The sequence below is a fragment of the Schistocerca americana genome, chromosome X (assembly GCF_021461395.2).
Source record: "Schistocerca americana isolate TAMUIC-IGC-003095 chromosome X, iqSchAmer2.1, whole genome shotgun sequence".
NCBI classification, from domain to species: Eukaryota; Metazoa; Arthropoda; class Insecta; order Orthoptera; family Acrididae; genus Schistocerca; species Schistocerca americana.
In genome coordinates, this window is record NC_060130.1 from 641,438,206 (window position 1) to 641,446,152 (window position 7,947).

At 40.2% G+C, this 7,947-nt stretch overlaps 1 pseudogene; it reads right to left on the reverse strand.

Moving 5' to 3' along the window:
- Positions 1-946: 946 nt before the first annotated feature.
- On the reverse strand, positions 947-1,065 carry LOC124557396 (annotated as a pseudogene).
- Positions 1,066-7,947: the final 6,882 nt, after the last annotated feature.

The following is a 7,947-nucleotide window of genomic DNA, read 5'->3' on the forward strand; positions in this document are numbered from 1 at the left end:
CAATGAGCTAGAATGGCGTTGCTATAGGTGGGTTTGGTACCAGATGCCTCGAAGGTAGTTGAGGTGTGTGATTCCATTGTCAGCATTCCTTACAGTGGCTCACATAGTAGCTAACAGAACAGTAGAGATTTGGCCTGTGATACCTGCATCTGATTCTGTCTAGTCTTCACAAATCTCAGGTGGATAGATGTTGGAGCGTCATGGTAGTACTTCAGGATACCTGGCTGTAGATACACTGGAATGATGAGCAACCACTACAGCCCCGTTTGATCATAGTTTCCCTTATACGATGTTCCATTTATTAAGTGGCATTCTCCTTTGGTTGGTTCCTCCTCCTTCAAGGCTTCTACAGTTTTCAGTAATACTGGATCTGCCCTCCGTTCATTGGTGAATGTTATTTAGTGCAGTAATGACTGAGGTTTCATCGACAGTGCTGTTTCACCCAGGGATTCCTTGATAGACAGTTGACATCCTTGTGTCTGCATCTGCTTTTGTATACTACAGTGATGTCCTATTCCTGAAGCATTAGTGCCCATCATACAAGCAGACCTGATAGATCCTTTAGGCTAGTCAGCCAGCATACAGAGTGGTAGCCCATCACTATGATTAATGGTGTGCCAAATAAATATGGCTGGAACTTGTTGATAGACCAAACAACTTCAAGGCACTCTTTCTCAGTTACAGAATAGTTCAGCTCGGACTTAGAGAGTACTCTGGAAACATACGCTATTATCTTTTCAGCTCTGGACTAAATTTAACTGTCTGAACAGGCTTCAGAAGACCCACTGGTACTGACTGAGTGCCATGTCATCCTTGGATGCAGATAGGGGGGGCGTGTGGTCAGCACACCGTTCTCCTGGTTGTTGTCAGTTTTCATGACTGGAGTCACTACTTCTGAATCAAGTAGCTCCTCAGTTGGCATCACAAAGGCTGAGTGCACCCCACTTGCCAACAGCACTCGGTAGACCTGGATGGTCACCCATCCAAGTCCTAACCAAGCCCAACAGTGCTTAACTTCAGTAGTCTCACGGGAACCGATGTTACGACTGTGAGAAGGCCACTGGCATTTTTTCAGCACCTCCCTGAATCTACACTAGAATTCCATCGATCCCATAACCTCTAACATTGGTGTGAATTTCCATATCAGCATTCTCGTCATACAACACTAGGACTGGAGAGGATATTAGTGCCTCCTTAACGACAAGGAAAGATGTTACTTGTCCCTCATCCCAGGAAAATTTGGTATTTTCTTGTTCTTGCAAGTTCTTGCAAGAGATTTGTCTTGGGACACAAGTTCTTTATGAATCAGCAGTAGTACAAGGATATTCCAAAAACGCTTTTCACATCAAAAGTGTGCTCGGGAGTTGGACAAATCTGTGACTGCTCTTATTTTCTCTGGATTAGGACAGATGCCATCACTATTCAGTAGAGCCCAAGATTTTTATTTTCGAATTCAGCTACAGATCTGCAATCAGAAAATACTTCAACACAGTTGTCAGGCGACTTAGATGTTCTTCAAATGTCTTTGAAAAATGACAATGTTGTCCACATTGCAAATACATGTCCTACATTGAAAGTGCTGAAGCAGATTATTCATCATATGATTAAAGGTGAAGGGAGTGTTAGACTGTCCAAACAGCATGACTTTAAACTCATAGTTACCATCAGGAGTTGTGAAGGCAGTCTTTCTCTGGTCAGCATCATCAGTCTCGGTTTGCCAGTATCCCATCTGCATGTCCATAGTTGAGAAATAATTTGCGCCTCTCTAGCATTCTAGGGTGTCAGCAATGCACAGCAATGGATAGTAATCATTCTTCATGATTTTGTTCAGTCATTAGTAGCCGATGCAGAAACGTCATATGCCGTCACTCTTCTTCATAGGTACCACAATCAGTAAGAGGACGAAAGACACTCTGAAGGTTTACTGATGTCATTTTGTTGCAGGTTCTCCACTTCCTCACGGATTATCTGTCATTTAACTGGTGACACTCTATATGAGCAATGACTAATTTGTGGATGATCCTTGTTGTTGAAACAGCATTTTACCATGAGCTGCTTGGTCTGTCTTTTCTCCACTTCAGATTTGAACACATCCAAAAATTGATCTCGAATGGCTATCACTTGGTGATGTTCAACCTCAGTCAGAGCAGATCATGTTGGTAGTTCAACAATAGCTTCCTACCCTGCCTTTTCTGTAATGGTAGTGGAGCACAGGTCTTCATCAATGACACTAAACTGCCCTGCTCGCTTTGCTGTGGGCTTTATGTAAATAAAATGGCTACCAGATGCTTTTAGACTAATGTAAACAAACTGTAAACATATGCTCGTAGTTACCTTTATGCACGTCTAATTTATGGACAAATGATTTTAAACTAATTTTAAGGACCATAATTTATTACCCACTATAAATACATAACTGTCGTCCTAATTCCATAATTTATGAGCCAAAATGGCTGTCACACCCTCTGAGTAGCCCATGTTATGCTAATGTAAATCTAGCCTTAATTACCATAATTTATGATCCCAAAATGTTCATGTCTCCTCCTAGAGGTCAAATGTGTGCTGTATAAATTCCAGGTTGGGCTGAATTATTGTAATTAATGTAATTTGTAACCCAAAAATGATGTTAGACACTTTGAGACTACACTTGATGTGTGATATTTGCAGTTTAGTCTTTTGCATCTGATGTATTTGTAATTTAGTTTTTTGCAGTTTGCTGTAGAATATCATGTCCAGTGGCACTTTTTGGCAACTTATGACCACCTATCATTACTATTTACAGTTTTGGGGCAATTTGTTACAATTTTGCAAATTTTTTTCCCGGTATTCCAATTACCCCACTTTTCAAGAAGACACACACAAATGCAAGACTTTAAATGTTTAACATTTACTGCCACAGTGCTTTATTGAAACAAATGTAATGATATCCCACTAATTCAATGTTTAACAATTAGCATAGTGCAACAAATATGATCTTGCTACATATAAAGTCTATGTTTCACTGTAAAGACTTTGTCCCTGCGTTATTAGTGTGTTAAAAACAATTATTTCACTATCAGACTGCTTTATAGGACTCTGACAGTATAAGATTATTGTTGACTTGTAAATAATGGTGGGAAATCCAAGTAGGAATGATTCAAAATGCATCCATGTACACACACAAGACATCACTAAAGTACACATAAACAATTTACCATACTTGTGCTGCTGCTGCCACTTAAGAGCCCCCACAAGGATGAAGGGGGGGCCAGTAGGAGCAGCTTCCCCTTTTGAAAATTCATTTAGTGTATGAATAAGAAAAAGGATCTGTAACCACAGGGTCTGAATTTTTATGACCTAAAATACCTGGAGAATTATTTCTAAAATTACTTAAAAATATGGATAAGGTGATATAAAATTAATATAAAACATATGTAAAATGAATTATATACTGAAGTGCCAAAGAAACTGGGTAGATATGCATATTGAAATACAGAGATATGTGAACAGATAGAATATGGCACAGCAGTTGGCAATGCCTATATAAGACAACAAGTGTGTGACACAGTTGTTAGATCAGTTACTACTGCTACAATGGCAGATTATCAAGATTTAAGTGAGTTTGAACGTGGTATTGTAGTCGGTGAGCAAGCGATGGGACACAGAATCTCTTAGGTGGCAATGAAGAGGGGATTTTCCTGTATGACCATTTCATGAGTCTACTGTGAATATCAGGAATCTGGTAAAACATCAAATCTCTGACATCACTGTGGTTGGAAAAAGATTCGGCAAGAACGGGACCAACAACAACTGAAGAGAATCATTCAGTGTGACAGAAGTGCAACCCTTCCACAAATTGCTGCAGATTTCAATGCTGGGCCATCAACAAATGTCTGGCTGCGAACCATTCAATGAAACATCATCGATATGAACTTTCAGATCTGAAGGGCCACTTATGTACCCTTGACGACTGCACGACACAAAGTTTATGCCTCGCCTGGGCCCATCAACACTGACATTGGACTGTTGATGACTGAAAACACGGTGCCTGATCAGACGAGTCTCATTTCAAATTTTATCAAGCAAATGGATGTGTATTGGGTATGGAGACAACCTCATGAATGTGTGGAACCTGCATGTCAGCAGGGGTTGTTCAAGTTGGTGGAGGTTATGTAATGGTGTGGGATGTGTGCAGTTGGAGTGATATGGGACCCCTGATACGTCTACATACTCTGACAGTGACACATACATAAACATCCTGTCTGATCACCTGCATCCATTCATGTCCATTGTGCATTCCGATGGACTTGAGCAATTCCAGCAGAACAATGTGACACCCCACACATCCAGGATTGCTACGGAGTGGCTCCATGAACACTCCTCTGAATTTAAATACTACCACTGGCCACCAGACAGCCCAGACATCAACATTATTGAATATATCTGGGATGCCTTGCAACATGTTGTTCAGAAGAGATCTACGCATCCTTGTATTCTTGTGGATATGTGAACAGTCCTGCAGGATTCATGGTATCAATTCCGTACAGCACTACTTCAGACATTAGTTGAGTCCGTACCACGCTGTGTTGCAGCACTTCTGTATGCTCGTGGGGATTTTACATGATATTAGGTAGGTGTACCAGTTTCTTTGGCTCTTCAATGTAAAATGAACTAGTGTAATGCAAAACTTTATAGGAAGGCGCCTTGTCACGGTCTGTGAGGCTCCCCCCAGTTGAGAGGTTCAAGTCCTCCCTTGAGCATGGGTGTGTGTGTTGTCCATAGCATAAGTTAGATTAAGTAGTGTGTCGGCTTAGGGACCAATGACCTAAGCAGTTTGGTCCCGTAAGACCATACCACCAATTTCCAATTAAATAGAATAGCTTTCAAGTTTTTCACCTGCTGCTAGCCATCCAAGTCAGAATAGTTTTCAAGTGTATTTGTATCTATATAGCTCACAGTCCATCAGAATTGTTATTGTAAAATCTTTGCTATTGGGCATTGTTGAAATTAGATTCTAAGTATGCACAGTCCATCAGAATTATTGTAAAGGCTATGCTACTGGGGCTGTGGAATTTAGTTGCAGTGAAGAAAGTATCTCCCCATTAGTTTTTAGCGTAGATTTATAAAAACCAAATTCCTACCAGTGTTACTGTTGTAGCAAGAAAGTTAAAAGTATTTCTGCATTGGAATAGCAGAGTCAATTTATACCTCAAGAATACTATATTGTACCCCAAAAACTACATTGTACTTAAAAAATTATATTGTACCTCAAGAACTATATTGTATTTGTGTCAACTGAATGAATGAAGAAAAAAATTAGTCACCATACATCTTTGTTGTTGTTATTTACAAAAAACCCTATCCCCTACTGCATTACGTATGTATATGTGTATAAAGGCTGTGCATGTCTCAAATGACATCAGTTTTGCTGAAGATGAGTACTATTATGGAGGTGAAGTTTAAGACGGAAGATAACAAAATATATAGAATGGTTGCATGGAATCACGCCTATCGTGCAGTGCGAATTGGATTATGGGAGCAGGAGGCATGTGGTGGTGTCTGCTTCCAAAGATATATAGCAGACATGTCTAAAACTATATCTCCTGTGCTTGAAGAAAACCACAGGCATAGTACATGGTTAAAACTGCGCACTGTCAAAGCGGGAACAGGGTTGGGTGGGGGGGAAAGAACACATGGGTTGTGAGGTAAAAATTCATTCACTTCTTATCCAACTTGGGCAACAGCCTTTGCGCAGTGGATACACTGGTTCCTATCAATTCACCGAAGTTAAGCACTGTCAGGGGTGGCCGGCGCTTGGCTGGGTGACCATCCAGGCCACCATGCACTGTTGCCATTTTTCAGGGTGCACTCAGCCTCATGATGCCAATTGAGGAGCTACTCAACCAAATAGTAGCTACTCCAGTCAAAGAAAACCGTCATAACGACTGGGAGAGCAGTGTGCTGGCCACACACCCCTCCTATAAGCATCCTCATCTGAGGATGACACTGCGGTCAGATGGTCCTGATGGGCCACTTGTGGGCTGAATACGGAGTGCTTATCCAACTTAAAAGTAATTTTACATTTTCATAAGCAGACACAGCAACACTATTTTCATACATCTTCTTCATGAGTCGATGGAGAGAAAGACACCCATAGAATTCTAGGTCTTGAATAGCATCAAACTTACAGATTCGATGCAACCATGAGATCTTTTCCTTTCCCTTCACATAGATGATGGTATCCGTGTGTTCAAATAATTTAAGCGTAGTCACCATATCTTTATAGGGTATGCCAGGATCATCCCAGTGAATTCCATCATAGAAATGTGTTAACCACTCTGCATCCTTCCATGTCTTAGCACACTTCGCATACTTGAAAGACCTCAGTGATACAATGTTTGCTGAGAATGTCTCTATAATTCCTGCAGCTTCTGTGTATGCCATATCTTTAAATATTATCTGTCTATGCTCATCAGAAATAAGTCATTAAAAAGTAAAAGCATATTACTTGGCTACAGAACATACATTATTATTATTGATCTTTTCAGCTGTACACTCAATACAATAAATTTTAATTTATGTTGGCTCATCAGTGTGACATCACGCATTCGAGTCATAGTGCTTAAAGCGTGGGTCATACTTTGGAATTGCGTCAGGTGGCAAATAAAATATATATCACATAGTAGTGGCAGAAGTTGTGTAGGGGACATGTAGTAATCAAAAGCGTTCACCTGGCAACGAATCTTTATCAGTTTCATATAAATATCCAAGAGCACATTACATGCATTTCTTGATTTCAACAGCTCAAAGACGCTGTAAGCTATAATATTCTCTTTTCCCTTGAATCCGTAGTTCTCAAGGTTAATTGTTCTAACATATTAAAGAAGTAAGAGCTATGGAATATTGTTTCTAATGTGTGGCTGCAGCTCTGTTGTTGAATAGGCAGAGCTGCGCAGTCACAACCCCCCTTTAATAGCGATAACTAAAGCATGACCATACTTTGCACACTACACTCACTACCGCTCCTCAAAAGTGCGGCATTACCTTATTCACAGACATACAGCACACACTTGAAATTGAATAACTGAATGACAATGGATTCATAGTGATTATTCAGTTACATACAGCTAGTGTGCTGAAAGAGACAAACAAAAGTCTATTGTACGCTTGTAATAAAGTATTCCTTGCACTCAGGCCTATAGGAGGTTTCTACATAACATGATATTCCTTTTTGAAAATTCAGCTCTCGAGCACACGCTGTAGGATCTAAACAGGGCTGTATCACTAAGTCACTGTTTCTCACACACGTAACAAACAAAATCTTTGTATGACACTCTAACAGGCTCTTTAGTTTTTCGTAAAAAACTCAATTCGACAGTTGAAACAACAGATCCGTCTGGCGGTGATGCTCCCCCTGCTCCAAAGTGTTAAACAGGTACAGTGCTTAGCAACATGAACTTCAAAATGCACTTGGACTACAACAGTTTTGCGGTTTATCCACCCACCTGCTCCATCCATGAAAATTAACTCCAAATGAACATACTCTAGTCTATTTTGCACTCACAATGATTTCTTAGTCAGGGGAAAATTGTGTGATCTGGATGGTGGAAGCTATGCATGGAATGCACTAACACAAACCCCGACTTGGTGGTCCGAATATATAAAAGACGCCACTGTGTGTTGGCTGGATTTACAAGTATCGAAAATACCAAAAGGTTTTGTGGAGGTGGTGAAATCAATGAACCGAAAAGACTCTAGGGCTCTTTTAAATTGTAATTATGTCCTTTATTCATCGACAAGTATGTGATGGTGGGAGGCTTTTTTGCAGTGGGAAAACGATACCCAGCTGGTGAAAGTATGGACGTATTATAATTTTTTTTATACCCCTATAACTGATAGTCAGAAATGTTATGCTGCTGCTTGAACGTAAAGGTACATGGCTTATGTTCCAACATACGTTTGTGTGAA